The sequence below is a fragment of the Lycium ferocissimum genome, chromosome 7, assembly GCF_029784015.1.
Source record: "Lycium ferocissimum isolate CSIRO_LF1 chromosome 7, AGI_CSIRO_Lferr_CH_V1, whole genome shotgun sequence".
Classification (NCBI taxonomy): domain Eukaryota; kingdom Viridiplantae; phylum Streptophyta; class Magnoliopsida; order Solanales; family Solanaceae; genus Lycium; species Lycium ferocissimum.
In genome coordinates, this window is record NC_081348.1 from 56,457,208 (window position 1) to 56,469,470 (window position 12,263).

General features: G+C 39.2%; 1 long non-coding RNA gene and 1 other non-coding gene across 2 annotated transcripts; one reads left to right on the forward strand and one right to left on the reverse strand.

Moving 5' to 3' along the window:
- The first annotated feature begins 3,897 nt into the window (after positions 1 to 3,897).
- Positions 3,898 to 3,970, forward strand: TRNAE-CUC (transfer RNA glutamic acid (anticodon CUC)). Its single transcript has one exon. It is a non-coding gene; the product is annotated as a tRNA-Glu (tRNA).
- A 1,176-nt stretch (positions 3,971 to 5,146) lies between these two features.
- Positions 5,147 to 7,256, reverse strand: LOC132063010 (uncharacterized). Its single transcript, XR_009416297.1, has 3 exons — positions 6,735 to 7,256; positions 6,320 to 6,377; positions 5,147 to 5,248 (listed from the first exon to the last, which is right to left on the reverse strand). It is a non-coding gene; the product is annotated as an uncharacterized LOC132063010 (long non-coding RNA).
- Between the last annotated feature and the right edge of the window lie 5,007 nt (positions 7,257 to 12,263).

Here is a 12,263-nt window from a genome sequence, read left to right on the forward strand (position 1 = left end):
AATCTTATCTAAGATTAGTAATGTTTGAAGAGAGACTGAATGGATTAGATATATTATCAATTGAAAAGGAATTGTTAGAACAAATCGATTATAAAACAGTAATTAATGACTTCACATCTAAAAAACTTGAAAAGTAAACATTAAATAAAAATATATATGACGATCTTTACTTTAAAAAAAAATTAGGGCCTCTGTTTGAAGTTTGGCTTTAGGCCCCCAATGTTGTTGAGACGGTCCTGATTATCTTAATCTCTTGAGTGATTAATCAACGTATTGAATGGTAAGTATGATTAGCAGGTCCATTAGCTGAAGAATATAAGTGAGACTAAAAGCTCACGTTAACCAGAAAAATTTCAATGACTATAAAAGCCAAGATAGAACATTTAAAGAAAGCTCCAAGAAAGCGATTAGATGAGGATTCATTGAAATTTGAATAACGATCTGATGTAGGAAGTAGAAAAAGCTGAACAATGTTCTGGAGTTAGAGTGGATTGTGTGGTATTCTTATGCCCTTATTTGCCCATGTAATACAGAAGAATTTGAATCCTTGATACAAATTCTTTTGCCATGATTTCCCGTTTCAACTGGGAGGGGTATCTTCAATGTACTTCCATTATGTCTTCACAAATTGATATTTGTCGGCATAGTCTACATATTGGTGTATATGTGCCTTCAATAAATCCTCCAATCAACCTTAGCACTGATAGAAAAAGGCCTGATAAAGCTGCTTTGTGACGGACAAACGAAAATTTTCTCAAAAACTTTCTTTCTAGGGTAAATACATTATTAGGGAAAACTTGTTTAACTGCTGTAGCATATTGACAATTAAGTTACATAGCAGGGACAAATCCAACTTCTTGTTTGTTCTATTTCCAGTTTTCTCGTCTGCAACATTTTGAAATTCATGCAAAGAATTTTTCATTATCAGGATGGAGATTTGGACAAGATGAAGTTGAGATCAGATTTAGTCCCACAATTATGTTACAATTTCTATCCATTAATTTATTCAGGGTAGGTATTTACATCAATAGCTTTTGTTAGTTGTCCATACAAGTAGGAATGATAATTTGGCATTTGATAACTACAATGTCAGTAGTACATATCTCAATAAGTGCTTTGACAAAAGGAGAATCTCACAAAAGAGACGCAGCTTAACATAAAATAAGTTAGAGAAACTAAGATTGTAGAGTGTTGTTTTAGACTCCATTTTTTATTTAGTCTTGTTATCCTGATTGTATTCAAATTATAGAGATTATTCAAATTATTAGCTGAAGACATTCATTTCTTAAGCATAAGTCAATTCTAGCTAAAAGTGCAAGCACATTGAATTTCACAGGACAAATATCATGCTCTCCAATGAACATTCTGTTTTGTTCTTTTAATTGTGTACACTTGTATCATGAATTGTTGTTTGTCTGTTTTTTAGAGACATTTTCTGAGCACTTGGAGCTTTGAGGTTTGTTTCGAAGAGTGTATTCTCCTTTCAGCAAATTATATTTTAACTGGTTGGCACTTTCAAATTTTTGGAGCCAAAATATGAGATATTAATTGGTGTTGATAACTAGGTAACTAATGCAGCAAAACTTTAGACTTTTGTGCTTTTTTGTCTGTTCTTTCAAAGGCAGATATAGTAAAGTGCTAATCTTTCCTCATATGACACTACTCTCTTGTATTGTTACAGGGCATTGGGCAATTCTTCAATTCGTAGCTGTGGACAGAGAAAATCAGTGACACATTGATTTTTGTGGATTGTATGATGCACTGACATCTTCTTGGCTGTTATTTCTGTCTCATGAATGTATGGAAATAATCTTTGGTGTTGAACCTTTTTGGTAATCTTGTGTGCTTTGTGGAATTTGAAGGGAAAATAAGAAGGGTGAATTAGCGCATGTCTCATTGTATCAGATGATTTTATGTGTTGGTGTGAGCCAAGATGATTTTGTGTGATCGCGTTTGTTGGTGTGATCCAATAAAGAGGATCCAGACATGTTTTGTTATTTGAGATTTTCTTATTTTCACATATCTCATCTATTCAACAAAGAGTTTAAAAATTACCTTGCGCCTATATAAGAATCATGTTGTCTTTGTCTTCTCTGAGGAGTTAATTTTTTTTGACTCATCATTCGCAGCTTTTTAAAGAGTCTCATTTACAATTTTGAGTAACCTTCCAAAGGTATGTGATATGCAATAAATACAAACGTTGTTGGCCAAGACCCGTGCAGAGCACGGGCGCCCCCATCTAGCAATATTCATATGAATTTGTTTAACGATTGATGAGTAATATTTTAGATAGCTAGACAAACCAAAAATCATATAATGAAAAATTGTCTCACAAAACATAGCGTTTCTCGTCATCAGTGTGAAAGCAGCAACAACATAAGGAACACTGGATTTGAAATTTATTTTTATTGTTACACATTAGATTCAGCAAATATTAAAAGTCTTTCAGATTTGGACTTGTATTATACAAATAAAGGGAATAACCATTTTTCAACTCATGAAATGTGTGATTGAAAATATAAGCGCTAGATATTTTAACGATGGTCGTAAATAATCTTATAAAGTTAAATTGTTTTTAAATATAATAAAAGGCAATATTTTGACAAACTAAAAAAAGGAAACTTGGACAATCTTTTTTGATTGAGAGGGAGTATTAGATTCAGCAAATATTAAAAGTCTTTCAGCCTCATTCTGGACTTGTATGTCTGTATACAAATAAGTATGGGATATAACCATTTTTCAACTCACTCTTAATAAAAAATGACGACTCTTTTGTTTTTGGGATAAAATACCGACAATCTTTATGAAACCGATTAGTCGTATCTAGGTTCAAATCCTACTTGGGAGATTTTTTTATTCTAAATTCTTTAATTTAAAATAAAGGGGCTCGTTTTGCTTGTTAAGATTTAAGAGTAGATAACCCGTTCCCTGTCTTCGTTTCTATCGCATTCTATCTCATCGTATCACATTCTGTTGCGGGATTAGAAAATTATCACCAATGCCTCGGTTTAGGTCCGAGATAATCATCTATTCCATAGCCCTAGGGCTGGGGGTATTTAAACTAGCCAATTAAGAAGTACTAGCACTGCATCTTTGATGCAGTCATCCATTTTCCCGAGAGGACACAATTGTCGCGAGCAAAGACATTAATAGAGGAAGGCATTTTTGTTATGCTATTAATACTTGCTTTGCTATTATGTCCAAGCCTAGCTGAGGAAGAGTTAAAAAGCTCATGATGTCTTAAAACGACAAAATTAGTTAGTAGTGAAATGAATTGCACCAAAATAAAGTTGAATGAATACTAAGAACTCATTGTCCTGACCCTAAACCAACTAGTTTAGACTTATGGTTAATCGATTGATTCTTCTGCCATTTATTGTAGGACGTTTCTGCAAATCTTGTTAGCTACTTTTTCATGAACTACATGGAATTTATTCTTTTCGAGAGAAATATATTCCAAGGAAAAAAATAGCACTATTCAACTTCCCAAAAGTAGAAAAAACTGAGTTGTGAATATCTTCTGATAACATGTTCTAAACGAAACTGGCATGCGTTCCCATTAAGAACCCGAGGGTAAATAAAACGGTAAAATTTTATCCATACCGAATGTTTATATCAAATCAATGAATGCACGCCATATGTATAAATTTATAATATCACTTAACCATGGTTAGTAAATGTATATATTTACTACATTATGTTATTTAACTACAGTAAATTACATCAGCTAGATGTAAACACCCGGTATGGGTAAGTATTTATCAAATAATAGTAGTTCTCAATCAAGGTTTCTGAATCAACTCTAATTTAAAGGAGCCAACAGCAAGTAAGAGTGTTGACCTAAAATCATAGCTGCACGAAAATAAGAAATATGACTGAGTTTGATGAAAAACAAGATCCGTTGTAGTCTAGTTGGTTAGGATACTCGGCTCTCACCCGAGAGACCCGGGTTCAAGTCCCGGCAACGGAATTTCATTTTTTCTTTCTTTTCTTTTTTCCTCACTGGATCGGTGAAAAATAAGGAGGTATGTATTGATAGTCCTTTTGCTATTAGAGATGGTTTATAATTTGCGTAAAAGCAAGCAGCTCTCAATGAAGTATGCACTTTCCGATTTATGAACTAAGATTAAACGAAAAACTTCACAAATAAAAAGGCCAATGTAATAACCCTCCATATTGTTAACCCTCTCATAAAAGGGGTCATTTGCACGATTGTCCTTGTTCGGGGGTGGTCTTTAACTTTTCACCCTCAAGTTGCTAATCTTTAATTTTTACCCTTCGCATAAAATTCACCGGGTTAGAGTTCGTAACTCCCGCTCAGTCAAAAAAAAAAAAAATTGCAAGGCAGCGTTTGACTAATAACTCTTCCTTATCAGGCAGAGTTTGACTGCAAACTCTACCTCATCAGGCAGAATTTGACTGCAAGCTCTACTTAAGGTAGAGTTTTGCCTTCAGACATAAGGTAGAGAAGGCAAAACTCTACCTTAAGGTAGAAATTTGCATTAAGGCTAAATTTTTTTTTTACTGAGCTAGAATTTTGCATAACTGCTTTAAGGCCTAACTTTTACCCAAATAGGCCTAATTTTGCCACGAAATTCTGCCTTGCTATTTTTTTTATTTTTTTTGACTGAGCCGGGATTCGAACCCCAAACCTCGGGGTATTAGGCGAATGACAAAAATTAAAGACCAGTGCCTTCGAAGGGCAATCTGCGCAAAAAAATGCATAAAAGCTGGACTAAACAATAGTACTCTCGTATTTTTTTCCTTTGACATCAATGTCACACCCCAATCTTGGGGGTGTGGCCGGCACTCGGCACTCGGCACCCGAAGGGCCGAGCGAACCAACTGTGATATCTAAACTCTATAACGTGAATCATAGGCCGACGAGGCCGCTGAATAACAATAGTAAGAAGTATATCATAACAACCTGCAAGCAGAAAAGGCCCAACAACACATATATGTACTACAAGGGCTAACAAGGCCATAACAAAGAAAGACAACCAGTCAGAAGGCCGGTAAGGCCAAACACAATACCTGTACACTGACTGATAGTCTGTAAGCCTCTAAGAGCACTAATATGCATCAACTGGTCGAGACAGTGGCCCCGACGTACCTATAGCCATACTACGTATATATATGTACGCATCCTATTTAATGACTCGACAGCAACTCCGGAGAATGGAGTGCGAACATCCCTGCTGAACTTTGGTATCCTACTGAGAAAGGTACAACAATCCGTCTATCGTACCTGTGGGCATGATCACAGCGCAAAAAATGCGTCAGTACGAAATATGTACCGAGTATGTAAGGCAGTAAGCATAAACATAACATAAGCATAAGAGATACAGATAACTTGGGAAAAGATGTAGAGACAACACGAAACTGCGAACGAGGCCACCGAGGGCGACCATAATCATGATATAGATGTAAATGCGTACCCGTAAAATCATTCCTCGGCTGTGGAGACATATATCATATCATATAACAATAATAAATCCCTGCGTGGGGTGAGCTCATTATCATAACATCATATCTACCCAACCGATCGGTGTGATGCACGGTACGTGCCTACCGGCCCCTACAACACGGCTCGATGAAAGAAACATGTCTAGGTGCACGTATAAGTGCCTACCCGGCCGACTATAGCGCGGCTCGGTAATGAAAATAAATACATATATATAAGTGCAATGAAAGACTGACCCCAGAAGAAATATCATGGAAAGAGTCGGAGTGACCTATCGTCGTTATCCTCCTACTATCATTATTGTCGCTACGTTTATCATTATTTGATCATTAGGCCAACGAAGTAAAAGTACAAGGAAACATCTTGTTATGAATTATTCACGAAACCAAAGTTAACAAACTCTTATGAAATATAATCGACACAACTTTTATCGAAAAGAGTGTGCTGACGAGAGGTTCGTCACCTTGGAGCAATAGACAAGAAGATAAGGATTAACTCAATTAAAGGAAGTACAATCAACTCAACTTTGATGTGAAGAGTACCATAACTAATATCATTCTTCATTCAATAAACAAGAGGGATACGAAATGTGAAAGGTACTTCAATACAAGCTATTCATAAGAAAAGGGTAAGCTTAACCATTTTGGGACATAATCGACACAAGTTGAACGAAAAGTCTTTTAATCGATAGCCAAAAGGAGATGTGGACCATAATTTGGTACAAGTCATAGATGAAGTATGTGTCAGCTCAATTATCATGGAACGCGATCGATCCAAGTTAACGGAATAAATTTTTCAATGAAAGGTCATTTGAAATCTAGTCATGCCACAAAGAGAATAAAAAGACCTACATACCTCGTCGATTGGAGTTATACACATTTCCATAAGCTTCGAACACTTTATAATTGACTTCCTACAAGATACGAACAATTCGAGATCAACTTTGAGCATATAGCCAATAAAAATCTTCATTTAGGCATTTTATCGAGCAATTCGTAGGCGCGAGTTTGTAAGCTCTTTTGTAGTGTAGCTTCTTGTAAAACACTACCAAAAACCTACCTTTATACTCCTCCTTACTACCATGATTCAATCCATACCATCATAACTCCAAACAATACAACAAACTCAACACAAATAGCTCAACAATTTAGCCATGTCCATGGAAGCTTCAAGTTTTAACCATAACTTATTCATATGGGATTTTCCCTCCATTTTCTTAGGTTTAAACACTTATAAAGCTTAAGAAGAGGAGAAAGGGATCAAAACATACCTCCAACTATGCAAATCACTCCAAACTATAAATTGCTTCTTGATGAAGTTTCCTTCCAAAGATCGAATTAGCGAGAATTTACCGATTCCAAGATCACTACCTTGTTCCTTGTGTTAGACTTGTATAATTTGCCCTTTGATTATCTTGTGTTTGATGGGGAAGTATTTAAGGATGAATTCTAGGGTTTGGAGGTCTTAGGAAGAGGAAAAATAAGAGACAAGTCGTGGAAGGGGTGAATATATATACAAAGACAACTTTGACCACCGACTATGTCCACTGTTCCCGCGGCAGTTTACGTCCTTGGACAAAAATGCAAATTTCTCTCTACTCCGATGTCGTATTGATGAACGGTAAAATCCGCTGGAAACTAGACTCATAGACCTTTGATTTGATGGGTGGATCACCCCGTAAATCCAAGTATATTGAGAGAAAAGCTCCGAGACATCTGACCCAAATTTCAGTGAAATTTACAAACCTAACTTGCAACGCCCTTTGTCGACTTTCGTATTACAACTCGTTTGACTTCCAAACTTAACAAACGATCATTATACGATTAAAAACTTCATATTATTATTTTCTTAGCATGTGAAGAACTCCTAATCTCACCCAAAAGTACAAGTTATCATATTCCCAACTTGCCGACTTTTGACGAAACTCATCTTCTTTGATTCATTCACCCTCTAAATCTTCCGCCACCATTTATATTAATAAGCTCAATCCCTTTTAACTTCAAGATAATTTCTTTTTGAATTTGCGTCGACTAACTCATGATGCGACTTTAACGTGCGAAAATATGAGGTGTAACAATCAAGACGTCTCATGATTCATTATACAGCTTGACCTTCTACATGTTAATACCTACAATGGTAAGATTTATAGCAAGAAAAAATCTGACTACAAAAATCATGAAGGTTCAAGTTCAAGTCCCTCACGATATCCTTTAGAATTTGACTCTCTCGTGTTGATACCGATAACAATAAAATTTATAGTAATGTTTGTATTATAGACCATTCAACTCAGGTTCTTCTCTATTTCTTTTAATCAATATTTCCCCCCAAAGATTCTCTTGGGATAAAAATACTAATTTCTCCAAAACTGAGAGCATTTCATTTTTATTCATGATAACCAAGAAATTCCCCAAGCGCACCATTTGAAACTTGGTAAATAATGGCCGCACCTTTACTTTCTACACTAACATACCAAGTTTTTGTTCACAGTAGGGTTCGAACTTAGTGCTCAACCCTCAGTTATCAGATCTTGAATTCGTACCGTTACTTGTAAGAACACCCGATCAATCCAAATAAGTGAAGGATCACAGTTTTTATGGTCAACTGAGTAGGACATTGAACTCTTTTGGCATGATAACATAACAACAATAAGATGTTAGATATACTTCTGAGTATTACTATTTACTTGTATTCTTTTCATGCTCACTGATGAATGGTATCAGAGTGATATCACCATGAACACAACAACCAAAAATTCAAGACAAAGTAACATAAGCCCTACGTGATCAATATACCTTTGATGTCAAGTACACAGCAGAATGTTTTGGATAAACTTTTATTGCTCACCTCTGTCTCAGCATAATAGTCCCCTGAAGCAAAAAGTATACGTTCAATTTTCAGACTGAAAAAAAACAAAGGAATTTTAAGTGTTACTTTGAGCAAAGACAGCATAACTTGAAAGCACAAGGAAACAAAGATACAACACTGAATGTAATTTAATACCATTATTATTTCATTTTAAGAGACTGGTTGTAATAGCAATATTTCTTCTTTTTAAAAAAGTTCAATACCATTATATACCAGCAGGGGAAACCTCACTTTTATTTCTTGTGTTACTCTTTCAGTAGTTGCTTGCACATTTTGAGTATTGCATTCAACGATAAGATAAAGTAGATGTGTCAGTTTTGAAGGGTTCGCCAGCCACTGAAAGCATGTAGTTAGCTTTTCCACTATACTAATATAATGGAGGAATTCTTTGTTATTTTTCTTTTTAGCTTCTTTATTTATTTGTAATACATTTTTGTTACCATACTCTTCTCTCTCCTCTACCCTCAACGGTAACATCTCCTCTCCCCCCCCCCCCACCCCACCTGCCACCACGTCCGGCGACCAGGTAACTCCGGCGATCAGGTAACGCCGGCCACTTTTCCGGCCAGATTTACTTTTTCTCCTTCCCTTTTCTTCATCTCCTATTCTTCTTCTCTTCTCCTTTTTTTCCCCTTTTCTCTCCTTTTTTTTTTCTAGCTGCTGTTGGCGCTGCAAGAACTCAGTCGCGCCATCGCCGAGAATTTTCCGGCACCATTTTCGTGCCCCTCTTTTTCCCTACTCGTTTTCTTTTTTTCCTTTCTCTTTTCCTTCTCCTTTTTTTTTTTTTCCCCCCCCCCCCCCCTCTCTCTTCTCTCTTCTTCTGTTTCAGGTATTTGGGAACAGAATTTCAACAGTGAACAGTAACTCGGACGTTGAACAGTGTTTTCCGGCGGCGACCAGGTTCAGTTCAACTGGAGTTGGTACCTCCGGTTGCTATATCCATTATTTGTCCATACATTTGTAGTAACATTTTGCTAACTTTAGACTTTTGAATTTATTAGTTCATACTCTTTCTTGTGGCTTGGCTTAGTGATGGTAGACTAGGGTCATGTTCTCGTTTGGGGACGGGGGCGAGGGTTAGGAGGGGTAAGTGGGTTAAAGGAGCGTCTAGGTTGAGAGTAGGTTCTTGGAACATTGGGACGTTAACGGGGAAGTCCATAGAGCTAGTTAAGATTCTTAAGAAGAGGAGGATTAATATAGCTTGTATCCAAGAGACCAAATGGGTAGGTCCTAAAGCTAAGGAGGTAGACGGGTATAAGTTTTCGTGGTTCTCTCTGGTAGGTCGAAGTATAGAAATGGGGTGGGCATTTTAGTGGATAGCGAATTAAGGGATCAGGTGGTAGAGGTTAGGAGGGCCACTGATAGGATGATGTCGATTAAGGTGGTCGTTGAAGGACTCACTTTGAACATTATTAGTGCATATGCGCCGCAAGCGGGCTTAGGCGAGGAGGAGAAGAGGCGTTTTTGGGAGGATTTGGACGAGTTAGTGGGAGGCATACCGCCTACTGAGAAGCTATTCGTGGGAGGTGATTTCAATGGACACATCGGGCCTATTTCGGAAGGTTATGATGATGTGCATGGAGGCTTTGGCTTCGGGGACAGAAATGGAGGAGAGTCTCACTTTTGGATTTTGCAAGAGCTTTTGGGTTGGTGATAGCCAATTCGAGTTTCCCAAAGAAGGAGGAACACTTGGTAACCTTCCGTAGTTCGGTGGCTAAAACTCAGATAGACTTTTTACTCCTTCGGAAGGATGATAAAGGTCTGTGCAAAGATTGTAAGGTCATTCCGAGCGACTATCTTACAACCCGACATAAGCTCTTGGTGATGGATTTAGGGATCAAGAGGACGAGGAAGAAGAGGGTCGTGGATGACCGACCTAGGATCAGATGGGGTAGTTTGACCATGACTAGTGCACTGGAGATGGGAGAGAAATTGAAGGATATGGGGGCACGGGATAGTAGTGGGGATGCGACCGGTATGTGGGATAAGACGGCTAGTTGCATTAGGGTGGTAGCAAGAGAAGTGTTGGGGGTCTCGACAGGTAGACGTGGCCAGCATAAAGGAGACTGCTGGTGGAATGGAGAAGTTCAAGGGAAAGCGGAAGCAAAGAAGGTGGCGTATGCGAAGTTGATAGAAAGCAAGGATGAGGTGGAGAAGTGGACAAACACAGAGCTTTATAAGATGGCGAGGAAGGAGGCGAAGTTGGCGGTTTCGACGGCAAAAGCGGCAGCTTTTGAACGCATGTATGCTGAACTAGAAGAGCAAGGAGGGGACCAGAAATTGTTCAGGCTAGCCAAGGCGAGGGAGAGAAAAGCACGTGATGTGGATCAAGCAAAGTGCATCAAGGACGAGCATGGCAAAGTATTGGTAGAGGAGACTCTCATTAGACGGAGATGGCAGTCATACTTCTACAAACTCTTGAATGAAGAAGGGGACAGAGACATTGTGTTGGGAGATTTAGAACATACAGGAAGGCGGCGTGATTTTGGGTATTGCAAGAGTATTAAGGTTGAGGAGGTTAGGGGTGCTGTTCGTAGGATGCGCAGGGGAAGAGCGATCGGACGACGGGATTCCCCGGGGAATTTTGGAAGAGCGCGGGGCCTGAGTTTGGAGTGGGCGACTAGGTTGTTTAATGTCATCTTTAAGACGGCATTGATGCCCGAAGAATGGAGGGCGAGTGAAATAATCCCCTCGTACAAGAATAAGGGAGATATCCGAGTTGTAACAACTATAGAGGTATTAAACGCTAAGCCATACTATGAAACCGGGGAAAGGGTGGTGGAGATGAGGGTGAGGAGAGGTGTGTCTATTTGAGTAGAACCGGTTCGGATTTATGCGGGACGCTCAACTACGAAGCCATCCATCTTGTGAGAAGATTGGTGGAGCAGTATAGGGAGAGGAAGAGAGACTTACACATGGTATTCATCGACCTAGAAAAGGCTTATGATAAAGTTCCAAGAGAGATCCTATGGAAATGCTTGGAGGCTAAAAGTGTACCTGTGGCGTACATTAGGGTGATCAAGGACATGTATGAGGGAGCCAAAACCAAAGTAAGGACAGTAGGAGGAGACTCGCAGCACTTTCCGGTTGTGATGGGGTTGCATCAAGGATCGCCTCTTAGTCCGTTTCTATTTGCCTTAGTGATGGATGGACTGACACAATAAATTTAAGGTGAGGTTCCATGGTGTATGCTTTTCGCGGATGATATAGTCTTGATCGACGAGACTCGTAGCGGAGTTAACGCTAGGCGGAGGGGTTGGAGACATACTTTGGAGGCTAAAGGGTTTAAGGCCGAGTAGACCAAGACAGAGTACTTGGAGTGTAAGTTCGATGAAGCACCTCGAGAGAGGCCGGGCGTGGAAGTGAGGCTTGGTACCCGTGTCATCCGAAGAAAAATAGTTTTAAGTACCTTGGGTCTATCGTGCAAGGCGGCGGGGAGATTGACGACGATGTCACACATCGTATTGGGGGGCGGTGGATGAAATGGAGGCTTGCTTCCGGAGTGCTATGTGACAAGAAGGTGCCACCAAAACTTAAGGGCAAGTTCTACAAAGCGGTGGTTAGACCGACTATGTTGTATGGGGGGGGGAGTGCCGATTAAGATCTCTCACGTTCAAAAGATGAAAGTAGCCGAGATGAGAATGTTGAGATGGATGTGTGGCCACACCAGGAGCGACAGGATTAGGAATGAGGATATTCGGGATAAGGTGGGGGTGGCCTCGGTGGAAGACAAGATGCGAGAAGCGAGATTGAGATGGTTTGGGCATGTGAAGAGGAGAGACACAGATGCCCCAGTGCGGAGGTGTGAGAGGTTGGCCATGGATGGTTTCGGACGAGGTAGGGGTAGGCCGAGGAAGTATTGGGGAGAGGTAATTAGACACGACATGGCACAATCACAGCTTACCGAGGACATGACCTTAGATAGGAGGGTTTG